The sequence below is a fragment of the Falco naumanni genome, chromosome 2 (assembly GCF_017639655.2).
Source record: "Falco naumanni isolate bFalNau1 chromosome 2, bFalNau1.pat, whole genome shotgun sequence".
Lineage (NCBI taxonomy): Eukaryota > Metazoa > Chordata > Aves > Falconiformes > Falconidae > Falco > Falco naumanni.
This window is the reverse complement of record NC_054055.1, coordinates 83,782,545-83,800,659: the sequence shown is the minus strand read 5'-3', so window position 1 is coordinate 83,800,659 and position 18,115 is coordinate 83,782,545. Positions and strand designations below refer to the sequence as shown.

Genomic DNA, 18,115 nt, shown 5'->3' with positions numbered 1-18,115 from the left:
AGATAGCTGTTCCCACTTCATAACTCTTGCCACGCTGGAAAGCCAAAGGCTGAATAAATACCATTTTACAGAAATTTGTAGCCACTGAAAAAACAGCTTTTAACACTAAAATTTGAGGGGTTAAATTGATAACTGAGTTGGAATTTCTTCAGCACGTAAAACAGGCAGCAGAGAAAGTAGAGGCGTTCAGATGGAAGTAAACAAATATTTTTTGTTTCTTAATCATAGCATGTTCACCAGGTGTTTGACAACTGGATCGAGCCTTTAAAGTCATAACATGTTACCTGAAGATGTGGCTTGATTACAGCCTAGACAAGAATGTATAATATCAGTTTTCCAGAGGCCAATTACATTATTTCATGTAGCTGTTCCATGAAGAGTGAAATTATTCCAGTGTGTATTGATCATTTTGGTTTTCAAAAGCTGTGTCTTAGTCTGATGACAGTAGCTTTCAGAGGTACGAATGCTCTCTGCAGAGAGTGCCCCTCAACTTGGGGTACAGCTAAAATCCTGAAAGCTGTGCTGATTTAATTACAACTATTCAAAGAGAATGAAAGATTTTATTTAGAATTCCCTGAGATGGAAAAGAAGGGGGTAATGGAAATTCTTTTATCATCCCAACTGCAGGGGTTGTGACTGAGAGTACACTCTCATTTGCTGTCTATACAGCTGTAATTAAATCACTCCAGCTTTCAGAGTTTTAGCCATACCCCTAAGCCGGGAAAAAAATTCACAGTGAAAGAGATGAGATAACACTACATGAAAACAGTCAAAACAAATAACTAGATGCAGTGGCAAGAGTTTACTTTCTTCCAGAGAATTCAAGAGCCAAGCAGGACACAAGGCATGCTGCACTGTGCCAGTACTGCTGGCAAGGATCCGGCTGCACCTTACAGTCACCCACAGCAACACTACCTAGAGGATCATGGTGCTACTGATGTGTCCCACTAGCCACATCTGCTGGCTAATGTAACAGAAGCCCAATCCAATCCATGACCAAAATTTAAGAATAAGGGTTTGGAAAAGCTCCATCTTCCCAGGGATTCTAGAAATCTTTCTTGCTGAGTGCCCCAAAGAACATAAGCTCATTTTAATTGGAAAAAAACCCAAACCCCCCAAAACCCCCCACTCCACAATGACAGGAAATCAGCACACTAGTTATGGAAATTAAAAAAAAAAAAAATAGAGTGAAGCTCAACCTCAGAGCAGGGCTTTGTTATAAATGGATAAACTGATCAAGTCCTCTATGTGTTTGGAGACAGATACATTGCAGCTGTTACCTGCTGTGATCCTGGCCAAAAGCGCAGCCAGGCTGCAGGGGAATTGGGTGAGGTTTTGGGCAGGATGGAAATGATAGAGGGGGCATGAGAGGTGGCTGCCTCCTGATGCAGCAGCACCCAGCCAAGCAGGCTTTGTGCATCCCAGAGGGCAGTGACATACCCAGGCTAGGATGTCAGAACAGGCAAGTGCAGGGTTGTGGCCCCACTGCAATGAATCATCAGCCCAGCTCCTGCCCCACCAGGTAGGCTCAGCTTTGGGTGTGAGTACAGCTTGTTTCTCAGCCTGTGAGCCTTGGGCACCCTCAGTTTCCCAGCCTTACACAGCGGCAGGCTGCTGCAGCTTTGGTCCTTAGTGGATGATCAAGGCTTGAGGGCAGAAAACGCTGTTGTTGCTGCCACCATCCCATAAAAGCACCAAATACGATGTCTCAGCATGTGGCAAAGCAGAGTGAACAGATGATGTGGGTGTTCAGAGACAGGGGGAACATCCTTAGGGATACAGAGTATGGATAGCAGTGAAATTGGTTCCATGGGCCAAGGACAAGTGGAAGACAAGAGCAGTTAGCCTAGGAAAGGATCTGACTCAGGACGCTGAGACATTTTGCCTTGCTTGAGGCTAACCAGCGTTTGGTAAATAGGTCGAACCCTGCCCTCCCACCTCATCCTGTGCACCTCCATGATGGCAGGTACCATGCAATCCTGCACATGTCCTGTTACTGCTTTGCAGTAAATCCATCAATAGACTTAGGCAAGGAGAAAAGCACTCAAACACAATCTGTGATAATAACAGAGAGAGTAAATGGTCCCAGCATTATCGCATCCTTAAAGCTCCACTTGGGGAGCTCCTCCCTGGGCATTCATGTTTACAGTAAATTGTTAGGGGCTGACTCTTTCAACACAAGGAGAAATACCATATAAAGCTACTGCATCATGTATAAGATATAGGATATAGCAGGACTATGAAGCATAGGTATATGATAATAAATATCCACAGCATGTGGCCTCAAGGGTAAAGGTAGCCCTACCTATCTCTCTTTACAGGGCAACATCTTAGCTGTAGTGTCTGGCCCCTGTTAGAACTGGACATACCTCTGAATCCTGGGTAGCATTGGCTTGCAGCATTTCAGATGCTTGATCCTGCCATTCTTGAGCAAATCTCCCGTTCAACTGCATGGGCATTTTGCCCAATTCTCTGCTGCTTGGTTGGACCTTTTGGAGGTCAGGTTAAGAAACAGCGGGGAAGAAAGTGAGTGTAGCACTCTGTACCTGCTAACACACCAGACCATCTCAGTTCTACAGCCGAGCGGAGCTCAATATCTCCTTTTCAGGACAAATATCAGTCAAATCCCTGTGATAGATCATATAATTATTAATTCTGTTCTCAGGCAATACACATCAGAAGATGGAAGTCTTCTGAATGCAAGGTGGTAAGATAACACTTCAGGGAAAAAAACAACACCAACACACCTATACTCACACCTCCACACCCCCCATTTAAGTTCCCAGTTCACTAAAATTTCAGAGGTAAACAATAAAAGTTATAGCAAAAAGATTCAGGTCACTGTAAAGACCAAAAGATGCCTCACTGTAGATGAGATGATGGCCTGTTGTACAGAAACCAAATACAAACTGACCTGGACAAAGACTAATTAAAAAGTGTTGCATCTGTTTGCATCCTCTGTAACTAGTTTGGCTTGTAACTGTTGGAGCTGAAACTGGAAATTGATTTCTTTCTGTACAAAAATCTCCCAGCTATTCAGAGGTTCAGCTTGCTGGCTGAGATTACCCATTCTCAGAAGATAAGTGATTTTTAAGGAGTTCTCCAGAGACATGTCACTCGGGAGACTTTCTCCTGGTTAACTATTCTCCAGCTAAACCAAAAAGCACAACACTTTTCTCACCATCATGAAAGTGGTCTAATGACCTATTTCCAACTTGGTTTCTGAAGTCTCAGTGAACTTTAACAGAAACTTGTCATGAAGGCGTAGGACTAGTCATATGCTGCAGTCTGGGAGGTGGTGAGAATTCAGAGATACGTGATAGGAAGAAATCCCCTGCCGAGCGTGTTTGCTGAGGATCAATTTCTAACCATGCTATGGCAAAAGCAGCCAAAGATATCAGGGGAAGGAAGAAAACTCCTCCGTGAACTTGTGTGCAGACGCTTTCACAAAAGCCCTTGCAGAGCTTGTGTTTTCCACCAATGTTCTGGCAAATGCAGTGGTATCACTTGTGCAAATGCTGGTGAAAAACAACTATAGGCATATCTTAAGGTTTTCTCTGAATGAATGTTCACAAATAATGCTTTGGAGAGCTCTTGGCTGGAACAAAACCTGTCTAGTCAGAATTTCCAGCACAGCTAGGGACACTAGACTAAAACAGCAGATGAGTTGGAAAAAATACACCCTATGTACAGAAATGTCATGGGGACCTTCCATGACCCTCCCAGTGATAACACAGCAGAAATGACTAAGCACATAAAACCGTAAACTTCCGCACTGGGAACTGTCTCTCCTTGAGCTCTTAAAAGTTTGTGCGTAGGATATTGCTGTAAACTGGGCAGCACCAGTGCCTTCATTGATCAGGCAGGATGTATCCACTTCATACTGCACTGCGGGCTTTCCATTTGTGTACTCTTTCCTACGTTTCAGCTGAATTTTCATTTTAAGCAAATTTCAGCATAATCGCTGTATTTGCTTAAACCTGCACATGTGCGACAAAGCTGTTCCTAGCCCATCTGCTCTGGCAGCCTCTGTCCTGTAAAATGGACACTCGTCTGAGGTGTTGGAAGCAGAAGGAGGGATCCCCTGTCACATGTGCAACTGAGGGCAGAGGCACTAGGGAACTGTTATCACCAGACACTAAGAGGCACGTGATTCAGGGCCAAAGTTTTACACTCCTCACACATGCATATGTATTTTACCTCATTATTGGCTTCAGCTGTACTTATTATTACCAATTTGTGTCCTGATGCTATTTTTCTAGGCAGCCTCAGTGGGAGACACTTGTGTGCAGAGCAATATTTGCATTTCTGCAAGCCTTTACGGGTATACATATTGTTAATACGCACATAAACAGGATGCCATTCATATTTAAACAGTGCTTTTGGAGTCGGATGGCATCACAGCTGAGGGAATGGAAATGCTCTGATTTGTATCACTTATTTCAGTGGAGGCTGCTTCCTTCACATATTCTGACTTCTGCAGAGCTGCTGTAATAAGGTAGTTATATTCACATAGGATGAGACACTAGGCGTTTAATAACCCCCGCTTCCTCCCCCAGAAGCCTAATAAGCTTGCTTTGCCAGTTGATCTTTACAGTCACTCGCCCCTCCGTTTTTTCCAGACTACTGTGCTTCCTTTATACTTCAGCTCTTTTCTTCAATTTCATTTGCATATATTCAAGGCCCTAAAGAAAAACAGCTCTGCATTAAAAGACTATTACAGAAATATATGCTATTTAAGTAACAATAGAACGTGTTTTTCATTGGGAGGGAAAAAAAAAAGGATATTTTAGTTCCAAATAAGATTTAAAAGGATGTCACATGATGTTCAGTGTACTTTGGCTCCCAGAATTTGTCCTGCAGTTTGTTGCAGCTTCTGCTTTAGTCAGTTCATCTCTTTTGCAGAAATAGGTTTGTAACAAGACTCTGTGTGTTCAGACATGCCACCTCCCTCTTCGTCCGAGGCTTTTCCCAAGTGCAGATGACCAGATGCTTCACTGCACTGCACCCTCTACTGCGATTGGCTAAGGGGGTGTAAAGCAGTGCCACTTGTGCTGGGCAGCATTTCACACAGCCTTCAGCAGGCTGCAGGGAGCCCAGCTCAGCAGGGCTCATCCAGGCATCACTTCCAAAAGCTTTTCATTCCTAGGAGTCATGGCTGTGTCAGGCGGGAAGCTTTTCCACTGCCTTTATGAGATAAAGTGCCAAAAGGGGATGCATTTGCAAAAACATCAGGTGAAAAAATTCATGTTAGACAAATCCCCACCAACTTCGTGGGTGTTTATGTTGTGTGCCTGGGGGTCTGTCTCATCACCCCCGACAAGTTTAATGGCCAGGGCTGAAGCAGTTCTTGTCCCAGCTGTCTGCCATGGCCTTTGGCTGGCAGTCACCGTCACTCAGGAGAACTTGGTGACTGGGCTGGGTGTCCTCTCCACAACTTTCTCGAGGCACAGTCCTGCAACTGGATTAAACTGACCTAAAACCACATTGCTTCCCAAAGGGATGGTCCTGCCTTCCTCCAACCTGGCTGCATGCTCCTGGTGCCCCCATGCTGGTGCTGCTGATCCTGCAGCCACACAGGGAGTGGGAGCCAGGTGCCGACAGAGCTGAAAGCTCACCCAGCAAAAGGAGAAAAAGATCCTTTTTCACGAGGTCAACAAGATGAGCTGTCCCACCCTGCAATGAGGTGGCAGGAGCACATGGCTGGGAGAAGTGGGATCTCTCCCTTTCAGTAGTCCATTCCTCATAGTGCAGCTAAGCTGATGGCAAAGTCACATTTTGAGTTTACTGCTTGAGCGCTAATTTAAGCTGCTGTCAGCTTTTGGTTCTCCTTGGCATCTGGGGCTGGCTGGCAGTGCTGCAGCCACAGAGACTCACCAGTGCCTCTGCTAGGGGACAAGACACTCCACCAGAGAGAGAGAAGGGCAGAGGATGGCAGCAGTACCTGCACCTGCTGCAAATCCATCTTCTTGCTTCCTTCTCTGGGAGGGCTGTTTTTAACTGGATCATCTCAGCGACCCAACATGTCGAAGTGCAGCTTCACAAACAGTTGCATCAGTGCAAACAAGGTGGAAGCAAGCTGGAAGAACATGGGGACAGGGGAGTCCCTTGGGCCAGCCTCGCCACGGAGCCACTGTGCTGTGAGGGCCACCACCACCAACATAGGGCTCTGGAAAGGTTCAGGAGGGAAGAGGCTTCCCTCTTGCATTTGAGTGTATGAATGTGTTACCCATTCCCTTCAAGGAGCTTTGCCCTTGCCTAGGCTTTGTGAAGGACTAAGCAGAATGCATGAAATGTCCTAATGTCTTCCCCGGTGGCAGAAGAACTAATGCTCTAAGAGGAAGGACAGTTTGGCTGTATTTTCAGCATATATTTTTTTGCCAGTGAGTGAGGAGGTGGCCGCTTTATAAGTGTGAAAACAAGAGGCAAATGACAACAGACTATTGCTTCCATCCCTGTGTTTTAGAAAGCAGCAGACAAACCGGACGGTTTTTGAAGGCACGACAAAAGGTCCTCCAAACAGAAATCCGCAGGGTCATGACTCTTCAGTGCTATTCTCATGAGAGAACAGAGAGGATTAAAAAAAGAAATCCTAAAACCCCAGTGACATATTTACCAATTTTAGATGTGAAATAAAAACAACTAATTTCTCCACCTTTATCCAAGGATTTCCATCGCCTATTTTTACTGGGCATCCAGGGCAGACTCACAGATAACTGCACTTGATCATTCCACCAGGAAGCTCATTCAGACTGCAACTTGGACTATTGGTTTTTAATTTTAATGCAGTTTTTCATTGTGATAGCTCTTCCATCTGACACAGAATTGCCACGTTGCAAATTGAATACAATAAAATTGCTAATCAGCCCATTAGAATATGTTGATGGTATAACATCTATTAGTTATTGAATAATGTCTTCCTCCAATGTATTTTGAATTAAGTCTGCATGATAATAAAATTAATCCAGATAAGTATACCTACCCATAAATGCAACATGTACATGCACGTGCAGACAATCCCATACAAATACCAGGGAAAGAAAGTGTGTCTTCAAGTAGTGAAATAAAGAATTAAAACAAAGAAATTATCCACGAAGTAAGACAGGCTAGAGCAGTTTGCTCTGATCATGTGTCTTTCATGGGAACACAAGACCTATTACAGTCTCCAATCTCACATCACACAGAATTTCTTTGACTTCAGGGGCTTCTTATCCCGGGAATACTTCCCACATTTTACTTTCCCAACAGTTAAACCAAACCACTCTCCTGCACTGACATCTTCTTACCCCATTTTCTCGTGCTTTTTCTAAGCTCTTGCCTGACAGTTTCTTAGGTCCTTAATTCTGATATGCAGAGGCTACAATTTTTCTTAGCACCCCAAGAAGAAAAGCCCTTAGTTCTTTTACGGTCTCATTCAATTTCTCTACCCCAGTGCAAGTCTTCCCTTGCTTTACTATTGCAAAGACGCAAAACATGAACTTCTTTTCTTGGCTTCCCTTCCTTGGGGAAAGATAATTTCCTACACTGGCAATTTCCCCTGTCAGCATCCTCTGGTGCTACATCCTGCGTGGCTGAGAGCTGCCACCCCAAGAATGCCTTTGTGTGAAGCTGAAAATAGATAGAAAGTAGCAGTGAATCCAAAATTTATCTTCCTTGTTTAGTATGCTCTGTTAAAAGCTCCTAATCATTATAAAGGAAGAATTGTTGAAGCTGTTAAGGGGAAATTTGTCCCTGTCCCCAAACATATGTTCTTTATATTCAGCAGAATCAACCTTTATGGTAATCTTCTAAAAGAAACACAGCAGTCCTATTGTAAAGCCCTATAATTTGGAGGAGTTTATTTTCTGATAGGAATCTTGGGATTTTAAATGGGTCAAAATCCAGAATTAGCCAGTAATGCATAATAAGAATATAATATTATAGAAACTTTCTCATAAAATAGTACAGCCTGCTATAAGAGCAACTGTGGTCAGAATCTTACTGACAGTTTGATTTTCATATATTTGAAATGATAGTCCAGGTGGATTTGTAACCTTGGGCGTTTGAGAAAAATGTCACTAGGCATCTCTGCATCTTTATGTACCTAAATACCTTCAAGGATCAGGTTCTCAATGTGCCTAAAGCCCATACAAACCAGCATCTGTGTCACTTAAGGCACATGTCTGAGAGTAATCTACTTGCAAGAATTGTTAGGACTCTTACCATACGCAGATAAGAAAAGGAACAATACACTTGAAATGTGCAAAGATGATTCAGTTCAATCTGAGGAGAGTTGCTTTATATTCCCCGTCAGTTTAACAATCGTTTCATCTTTCAAGGAAATTATAACTGTGATTCATTTGGACAAAGTTACCAACTTCTCTTTTTATCTAAGTCCTATTATTGGTGCTTGTCACAGCCATTCAAGGACCTCCTGGGAACCAAAATGGACAATTGCATCCTCCTCTCTCTGCCAGCAAGAGACTAGGTATCATTAACAATGCTTACATTAATAGCAAATTTTGGAGGGAGTAAATGTGCCCCTGCAGGACACCATGGATGAAGAGACAGGATACACATTTCAGTTCAAAGTCCTGTCTGTGAGTGGAGGTCTGTGACATTTTCCCATTCAAAATTAGACATTGATAAGTTCACTGCAGCAAGGTGCACATTATTGTTTTGGTCTATGGAATCAATAGCTGTGAGAGAGGGAGTGCAAGGTGGCTCTTTGAAAAAGGGAGTGTTTTTCACAATGGAAAGATCCATAATGTGTAATAAGTGGCTGTAGGTGGTTCCCTGCCCTTGCTCTTTTTTGTGCCGTATAGGTCTCAGGGTTCTGAAAGGAACTGGAACACAGGGTGAGGTCTTTTATCAAACTTTGTGTTACTGTGGATAATGTGGCATCCATATTTTGCCATATTATGTGAGCAGAGGAGACTTGTAGAAGCGAAATAGCTTGAGCTTTGTCTAGGTGAGGTCAAAGTGGGGCTGGAAAGCAGAGGGGAAGCCTGGCTTGTGGCCAGCTGCAGCCCACCAAACCTTTGTGTGCTGCCAGGCAAAGGGATTTCACATCTACAGCCGAAAGCCAGCTGATCTTGGAGGCTGCAGTGATTTTGCCTGGCAGCAGCAGGCAAGGGGCTACACTGGGATGAGTGTCCTGGCACTCCAGGGTTGGAGCAATAAGCTGGTTTGAGCAGAATGCAGCCTGCACCCCTGGAGTTACCACAGCTCAGGACACCCTGCAGCAGCGTGTTCCTGCTCCTCGCTGCTCCTCCATCATTCTGGGTGCATTTTACCTGGCAATGAGAAACCATTGCAGGGCCTGCTTCATGGGTGCCATGCCACTGAGGCTTAGAGGACACTGCTCTCAGGGGATGGAGGGTGTGGGAGATGTACAGCTTGACACTCCCTTCTCAGGGGGGGTACGAGGGGGCTGAATTATCTAGTGGCCAGGGCTTTTCCTGCAAGTTGCAGCCCATGTCAGACTGAGGCAGTGCTCACCCCCAGGCTGAACTCTGATCCAGAATAAACAGAAAAATTCTGAATTTATGCTGTTGCCAGCTGTGTCAGATGGAAGTACTTACTGCACTGCAAATAACTTTTGTTATATGATGCCCCACTGCAATGCTCCATCCACTAAAGAAACAAAGCTCTGAGAACCACTGGACTTCGGGCAAATGCCAGGGTTATCCCTGCACCTCTTATAAAAGATTTACGTCCAGTCTGGAGTAGGATGGTGGCATCAAAAAACCCCACCATTGCTATGAGACTGAAGGTAGCAGTGGCAGTATTTAATGCCTTATCTCACTTAGGTATGGTCAAAGTTGCTATATTCATTCCTTTCTAAAGTGGACCAGACTGGTATAAGTACATCTATGTACTTATAGATGTTCAAGACATTATCTTGAAACTTAGCAGGACTTTCCAGAGGGAATTTTTTTGTTGTTGTTGCTAGTTAGTCTTACATTTTGCCTCCTTAGAATTAACTCCACAGTTCCTGTTTCACCCTGTTGTGGTTTAACCCCAGCCAGAAACTAAGTACCATGTTGCCTCTTGCTCACTCCCCACCAACCCCACCCTGAGGGATGGGGAGGAGAACTGGAAAGGAATGTAAAACTCGATGGTTGAGATAAGAACATTGTAATAAATAAAATAAAAGTAGGAGACACGCACCCCAAACCAATAATGATAATAACAACAATAATAACAATTATAATGAAAAGGGGGGAGAAGGGGAGAGGACTAAAATCCAAAGGAAAGGGAGAAAAAGACAAGTGACGCACAATACGGTGGCTCACCACCTGTTGACTCATGACCAGGCAGTCCTGGAGCAGTGGTCAGTGGACCCTGGACACCCCCCCCACTCCCCCCACCCCCACCCCCCCGGTTTATATACTGAGCATGACTTTCTATAGTATGGAATGCCCTTTTGGCTAGCTCAGGTCAGCTGTCCTGGCTCTGCTCTCTCCCAGTTTCTTGTTCCCCTCCAGCCTTCTTGCTGGCAAGGCCTGAGGAACTGAAAAGTCCTTGACTTAGTATAAACATTACCTAGCAACAGCTAACAACATCTGTTATCAACATTATTCTCACACCAAATCCAAAACACAGCGCTGCACCAGCTACTAAGAAAAAAATTAACTCTATCCCAGCTGAAACAAGGACACATCCTAAAATATATTATATTTTGATCTTGGTTCCTTTCACAAGAACCAATGAATTCTTATTAGCATCTTCAGAAGAAGCTGAGAGTGATCTCAGCCAAGATAAGTCTAAGGAGGGAGTGCAGGAATGTACACTGCTGTAAGGAACAGCCCCATCCCTTCTTGCTCCATCCAGCTTCTAGATGCTAGAAAGCATCTAGCACAGCCTGCTGCTGCCGCAAGCAAGCAAGCTGGCTGGACATTAGAAATACTGGTGAAATCCTGGCAAATTATGTCAGGCTCTCTTTTTAAGTAAACTCACAATGAATGCTTTGAGCACGTACCTGAAAAAACCTGATTGCCAGGCTTCAGAATCTGGAATAGCAACGATACATCCAGTTTGTGACTAGCTGAGCAGCAGCAAACCCCTGCCCGCACGCCCCACTTGTTTGTCACCTCAGTGGTACCAGCAGGAAGCACCTTCTAGTAAACCAGTGCTTTTCTAGTGCCTCTGTTATCCTTCCCTACAGCATCTTGCCCCACGCCGCATTCACCTCTTTCCAGTGGTATTTACATATGTCAGAAGTGTGTTGTTGGTTATTTTGTCACCTTTCTAGCTGTCACTTTGTTGAAATTTACATTTCTCTCTTGTCTCCTAAGTCAGAGCTCAGTCTCACTGACCTTCAGCAGATACCACTGCAATTATAGCCTTTTTGTCCTGACCCTCTTTACGCACATTTTATTGCAGACTAGCAATGTTTACCCTTTCTTTAGCAGCTGAACAAGCTGATGAGCTCCAAGTGTAAAAACAGGGGGTCTTCTCAGTGTACCTCAGTGAGTGGGGGTCTTGGAGGTAATAAGAAGAATGTAGCGTAAGGCTTTGGCCCCTCTGAAGAAAAAGCTAATTTAAAACCAGTGCTTTTCATGTTGTCAAAGAAAATCAGTAACAGGCAAGAAATAATCCTCTTATATAACAGGTCAAATAATAGTATGTCATCAAGGTGCTTTTAACTTCATTAAAATTTGTCCCTTGATAGGTGACATTTTAATTATGTGACCAGGTAATAAAATAATACATGCCTGAAAACTTATGTCCAGCCCACACATAATTAATGGTCCTAAATTAACCCTGGATGATAGGGTAGAACTTAATCTTAGATAGAAAATGATCTACTGGACATTTTTCACATGCCTGTTTTGGAGTTTTGAACTGACAGTTCAATTTGGCAAAGTAAGTGACATAGTGACATTAATCTAGCCCATAAGATAAACAATAAAGGTAACAAATGCTTTTTAATCTACACCGTAATGGTGCCATAATCCAACAAAATGTCAGGAATGTGAGGATTAGACTTTTACATTGCTTTAGCATAAGTGTTTCCCCAAGGGTCTTGGCAAGATCTTGAGCTGGGAGGTGGGTTCCCAAATGGTGTATGGAGAGAAGCCTGGGTGTTGGCTGGAGAGGGCTTTGTTTCACTTCCACCAAGCCTGCTGCAGCACTGACTGGACAGCTTTCCAGCCCCATAGGAGAAAAGGTGCAAGATTTCCTCAAGGAGGTAGCAAACACCATTTTAATCTTGGGTACTTGGATGAAAGTTGGCCGGAAGAGCATGTTTCAAAGGTCTGGATTTCAGTATAAGCTTGCTGCTGATCTGTGAAAAAACAAATCTGAAGTGTTTTTTTCAAGCATTGCTATGAAACAGAGATGTAGTTTGTATAGGTTTAGGCATGAAAAGGGTGATTGATCTAAAGGCAGTGTACTTTGACTTATGTATCAAATATTTGAATATGCCTGTCTGATAGGAAAGTGATCTTAGATAACATGAATTTTTATAAAGTGACCTTTAGAAATAAATGATTTAAGAAATAAAACCAATCTGTGCCAGAAAATCTTAATCTGTGAACCTTAAGTCTGCTTGCCTTTAGTGCTATTTGTTGGACTAAAATCCCTGAAAAAAAGAATAAACTATGTTGGTCAGAAAACTTGGTGCAAGTCATAAACTCCAAAGGCATAGCTCCAGGATTCAACCACTGTGTCCTAAACAACACAAGTCTCATCTAATGTATAAATGTCTCCAAAGCATTTATCGCTGTAGTATCTGGGCCGATCACATAGATTTTGGGATACAGTGGGATCTGTCCAGAAGAGATGATCAATTTCCCACGCAGCTGCTGTGCTGCCCTTTGGCTTCACCATTACATTTAAAAGAATGGAAGTAACTCTGACCACAAGCATGTAATTCACAAATGTGGTGTCCTCATGTGACTTTAATGCTGACATTCAGGTAGGATTTATTGGGGTTTAGATTTGCTTTGCTGCAGTTCCCCAAACATTTTCCGAGAGTAGAACCTCTGGCTATGCTGCTCCATTCATGTCCTGCTGCTCCCAAATATCAAATTTGGGTATCAGCAACTCCAGCAGTAAAAATGAACTGGAAAGACAAAGATATGCTGTTTCAAAGATGCCCACGTGTATCTATCACTTCTATCCTGGAGAATGGGAAGCTATTGGGGAGCTTTGATGGTCTACGGGGAGACAGACCAGACAGGGATGGGACTGACCTAGCCTGGCCTGGAGGTTGTTCTATTTTATGCCTGAAGGGAGTATAAAAATCCCCATGCCACCCAGGAACCAGTGGAATCTGCACCTTCCACCTTCCCCAGCCCCTGGTATTTTCACTAATGGCCTGTCTCTGATGCTGGGTGTAAGCAAATGCAATGTCCAAATGCTGAAAGATATGGAAGTTACCCTCAAAATGCACTGTTCACCCCTAACTGCCAATCTGCAGGTACAAGAAGACAAGGGTAAGTTTACATGTTAGAGAGACGGGTGCCCAAGTGCCCAAATGCCACTCTGGTGGTGGTGTACCTTCAAAAATAAAGCAAGCAAGCAGTGACCATCAGAATGTTTCTGAAGTGCAAAGCATGTAAGAGAAATTGTTATTTATTGATAGTGCGCTGGAAACTCCCTGGGAAGCATATCTGCCAGCAGGGATATCTGCATGTCAATCTAACTCCCTTTCTCTATTCTGTAGCAAAAAAAGAGCTGCATTATTGCTCTTGCTGCTGTGATCTCCTCTCAGGCTGCTCTAATACATCTCTCCTTTTGGGATAAAACCCCTAGCATGCCATCTGTCTTAAGTTCCAGTTCCTCCTCAGCGCCCACCACTGCTTCCCACACACAGCCTGAACCAGAGGCTCCTTAGTACCCTGCCCAAGCCTGCACTGATAAACCATGGGCTGAGGGAGGTTTTGGAAGTCACTGACACTTCTGTTGGCCCAGAGGACCTAAGTGAAGCGGCTGAGATAGCAAGGGACACTGATGCAGCATGTCCACGTCATCCCTGTGGGCTCAAGCTTTGCAAGTGTGTTTCCTCTTCCCTGTGCAGAGCTTGCCCGGCCAGGACAGTGTGCTCATGAACGCTGGCATGGGATGCATCAGGAGAGCATCAGGCAATGGCAGGACCTGGTGTTTACTTCCCACCATTTGCCCTCTGCTGGGTTTGAGGCTGCTGCCCAGCGGTGAGCTAATGAGACCACTCTGACCTCAGAGGACTGGCAGAAAAAGATTTCATTACAGAGAGTGGCTGCGGAGCACTGGCATGCTTGGCAGGACAAAGGAACGTGGTACTGTCTCCAGAACCATTTGGATGCCCAACAGCTGAAGCAACCAAGGTTATGGGGTAGCATCTTGTCAAAACCCTCACAGGAGGGCAGGTAGAGTAGGAGTTTCTGTGTTTCCAAACAGCATCATTTAGGTGGTGGGAGGCCAACTTGGTGTCCAGCTTATTCCCTGGGCCTGAAGTTTTTTACTAGACAGCCTCTTCCAGGTGCTCTGATCCAGACACTGGTTTTGGATGCATTTTCCCAAATCAGGTTTCACACTTGGCTCTCGCCAGATATTAACTAGCAATCTGTTGTGCTCCCGCGGCCAATGGACAGTGCAGGGGAAAAGGAGTTTTTATCTGAGTCTGTGTGATGAGAGCTGGATGCTGTGGAAAAGGAGCAGCCTTCATGGAAAACACGCTCAGGGAACCTCCAACGTACAAAAGCCAGAAGGTAGCTCCCAGCGCACTCGATGCAGGTAAGGAAATGGAATGGAGTGGGAAGTATGAGCCTGGGCCAGTGCGATACGACATCAGAGAACCGTGATAACTGGAAATGCTGCCCAGGTTTGGGTAGCAGGATCCTGTGGGTGAGGAGCACAATGCAAATGAAAGTGTGTTTGATCTGGTTTCCTTTCAGGCTGCAGCTCTTTGTAAAAATCTGCCTATACTGGGGCTGTTTGGCAGGGTGTCCTGCAGGGAGCCAGCACCGTATCACACACTCTGCATTGGCAGGACGTAGCCAGGCAGACGGCACAGTTACCAATTAATAGCAGACAGCAATATTTAAACTAATCATTAAGGGGATCAGCATAAAACAAAACTCTTATTAAAATTAACAACATAGTCACTAAAACTGATGCTGTTTCAAGCTATTCATTATAGCTAACAACCGAATCTAGCCAACAGCACTTGATCAGGGCTGGTGCTGTTTTTAGTTTTATGTCTTCTGGAGACAGGGCTTACCTGATTTCAATGCTCTGTGGACACATCGACGTAACCAACTGGAGTTGACGCCAAGTGGGAAGGACTCTAGTTCATTTTGCTGCCTCCCATTACGGTTCCAAAACCACACATGCACACCACATCTTTACCAGCCATGAGGTTCGTGCCAGTGCAGTCTATGGTGCAACGCACCACACAAATTCAGAGCGCTAACAGCTGGCAGATCTCCTGTCTACTCTGCAAGTGGAGCGTCCTGGGTGGCACGGCACTGCATGACTCCAGCCTTGGGTCCAATAGGTGGGAAATGGCCCTGAGCTATTCACTGCTGTGATCAGGTGAATGCCTTAGTGCAACTGCAAGAGACAAAGTAAAGACACAAAGAGTATTTATAGCAAGAACCCTTCCAGCACACTAAATTGCTAAGGTAGATGCCTGTTGCAAATAACTTTTGAACATTTTGACAAGGTATGAAAGTCTTTAAAGTTAATCAGCCTCCAAACTGTGCTTGCAAAGGGGCAGGCAGACAGGGCTGTATTAATGTTCCCACTGAAGGGAAGGCTGCAGTATGAATTTGCACCTCCTCTGAGAGAAGTGAATCCACACATGACAGGATCCTCCAAACGAAGCTGCCCTGAGTGATCAAATTATCACAGCATAAGAAATATTTGACCCCTAAAATAGGGGGTTCCTGCCCCTCAGCTGATGTGATACAAATCTGTGATGCATCCTCTCCTGGTCCACTGCAAATACACAGTAAAACATTTGCTTGAAATGCTTTTATACTTCACCCTGCATTTGAAATGGTCTAGAAGTGCATGCAGCATTGTTTACCATGTCTCTTAAGGGGAAAAACTGCTCAAATGTGATTTCCAAGAGACTGAGTTGGTACAACAGCAGATGCTAAACTGGCAAAGAAAACTGCCATCAGATTTTTCCTTCAGCTTTTTATCTGTCTGCCTATATCCTTCATTAGACCTCCCACTCTCCCTCCTGTATCCCTTTGAACTCTCCACTTTTTAATCCTAACAAGGTCGCACTTTTGCTTGGTGGCTTCAGATCCAGCACTCTTCCTGCCAAACTCCAGCCAGCTAATTGTTCAACTCCTTAATGTTTTCAAGGTCGAAGGACGTGGCACCTCCCCCTGACCTCCAGGGCACTTTCAATCTCTTATGAGCTGAAGCGAGCAGCCACCTCGGTCTAAAACCTCCTCATCAGCTGCACTGCAGTAGCATCAGAAGGACCCAGGGAGGATCAAGCCCCCCTTGCACTCCGATCTGCATAAACAGCCAGTGAGAGACAGGTCCTGTCCTCCTGAGGTTATGGGCTGAAAGGGAAAGCAGGCAGAGTGAAGACGAGTGGGATACACGTAAGTGGAGTAATCATGATGATGCTAGTCACATTGCTTGTTAGTCTCTTTTTTTTTTTTCCCTCCCCCCTGATATGGAAATAAAATAAGTTGGCTTGTTTCTGGGAGTGTTGTAAATTAGTATTTGCAAAAGTGATCATCTGTTTCCATCCAGCTTGGTTCTGTGCCAGTGCTGCTCCAGGCTGCGCTTCCTGAGGAGGTCCTGTGGCTCTTCAGGAATAGCACAGCACGGAAGCACCAGAAGATGAAGGAAAAACACTTGTTTGCCCACCCACCCCATCAGAGACGGCTGCAGTCTAGTAATAAGCCCGCCACCAGCAAGCTGAATGCAATGTAGCCCAATGTGTCCTGTCAGCCACCAGCTTAGGGCTGGAGAGACGGGAGGGACTGTCCCCTCGCTTACCCTCATTACAACGCAAAAGGGAGGGAACATCCCAGCTGGTTCACAGAGCGTACACCTGCCAGGGGAGAAGGAAAGTTTTGAGAACGGGAAAAATTGCCCTGAAGTAGGGTACAATATCGCTGCAGACTAACCCTAAGGAGAATAATTTATTCTGCTCTTCCTTGGGCAGCGGAAGCGCACCAGCATCACAGAACTGCAAGGACAAAGGACAGCCTGTCCTGTCCTGATGCGAAAAAGTCCTACCTTAAAAGTGAGGCTTCAGAACAATGTGTGAGAGTTTGATTTGCATCCAGAGTGGAATCGTGCTTGCCAGCCATCAGGCTGATGTGATTTGAAGCAGCTGAGATATTAAATGCACTAAACCAGAATGTATAATAGCCATGCTGGCAGACCTTTAATTATTGTCGTGCTTGTGGGCACTGATATCATTCAAATTAAAAGCTTTCCCCACTACTTGCATTTTTTTAATACGTTGATGTACTCTGCACTGATGGATTGTCCTCTCTTGTCCTTCTCTCACAAAATGCTTGGCACAATTTGTTCCAGTGCAGAAATAAAAATTACTGGCACTCACCTGCTGTATTTCTGGTGCTCTTTTTGTTTTGTTTTAAAGCATCGACCCCCTAACTAGAAGAAAAGTTTGGTGAGTTTGGAGGGGTAGTGTTAATTCCTCAGTCACCAATCCTTTCTCAGAAAAAGCAGAAACGCTCATTATTAATAGCAAGACTGAAGTGCTGGTGCAAGCTTCCCTAGAGCAGTGCCTTTGACAGTGCTGGCTGGTGACACGGAGAAGTTTCCTTGCTGTGTGCTGCGCAGATGCCCTGATTTTCCTCTCTCAGCTGGTCCAAACAGAGGTATTTTCAGCTAGTGCAGTGCTCAGATACAGCAGCAGAAAGCTTAAGCAGCTCCTCCGAAACTGAAGCAGCTTCTCTTGTTTGCACCATTGTCACTGATTCCAGAATGTAGTTCCTTGTCTAGTGCTGTGATAAGGCTGCTCACTTGCTCAGTGTAATTCTGGAACAAGTGGAACTGTTTTAAGCAGAATAAGCACAGTAGCAGCACAAAATACGTATCAGAAAAGTTGTCCATGCCCTCTCCTGAGATGGAGAACTGATAAACTAAGCAGATTAATATTCTTATTTATTACCCTGGATGACAGGCATGGCACATCCTATCT

General features: G+C 44.6%; 1 long non-coding RNA gene across 2 annotated transcripts in view; it reads right to left on the bottom strand.

Moving 5' to 3' along the window:
- LOC121084116 overlaps positions 1–18,115 on the bottom strand; it is a 65,565-nt gene that overhangs the window by 23,799 nt on the left and 23,651 nt on the right. Inside the window, exons 3-4 of one of the 2 annotated variants that reach the window (XR_005826591.1) lie at positions 15,191–15,522; positions 11,894–12,271 (exon numbers count right to left, since the gene is read on the bottom strand). This is a non-coding gene — a long non-coding RNA (uncharacterized LOC121084116). Of the gene's footprint in view, positions 1–11,893; positions 12,272–15,190; positions 15,523–18,115 lie in introns of those variants that run through there. The other variant, XR_005826590.1, reaches the window with a different exon arrangement.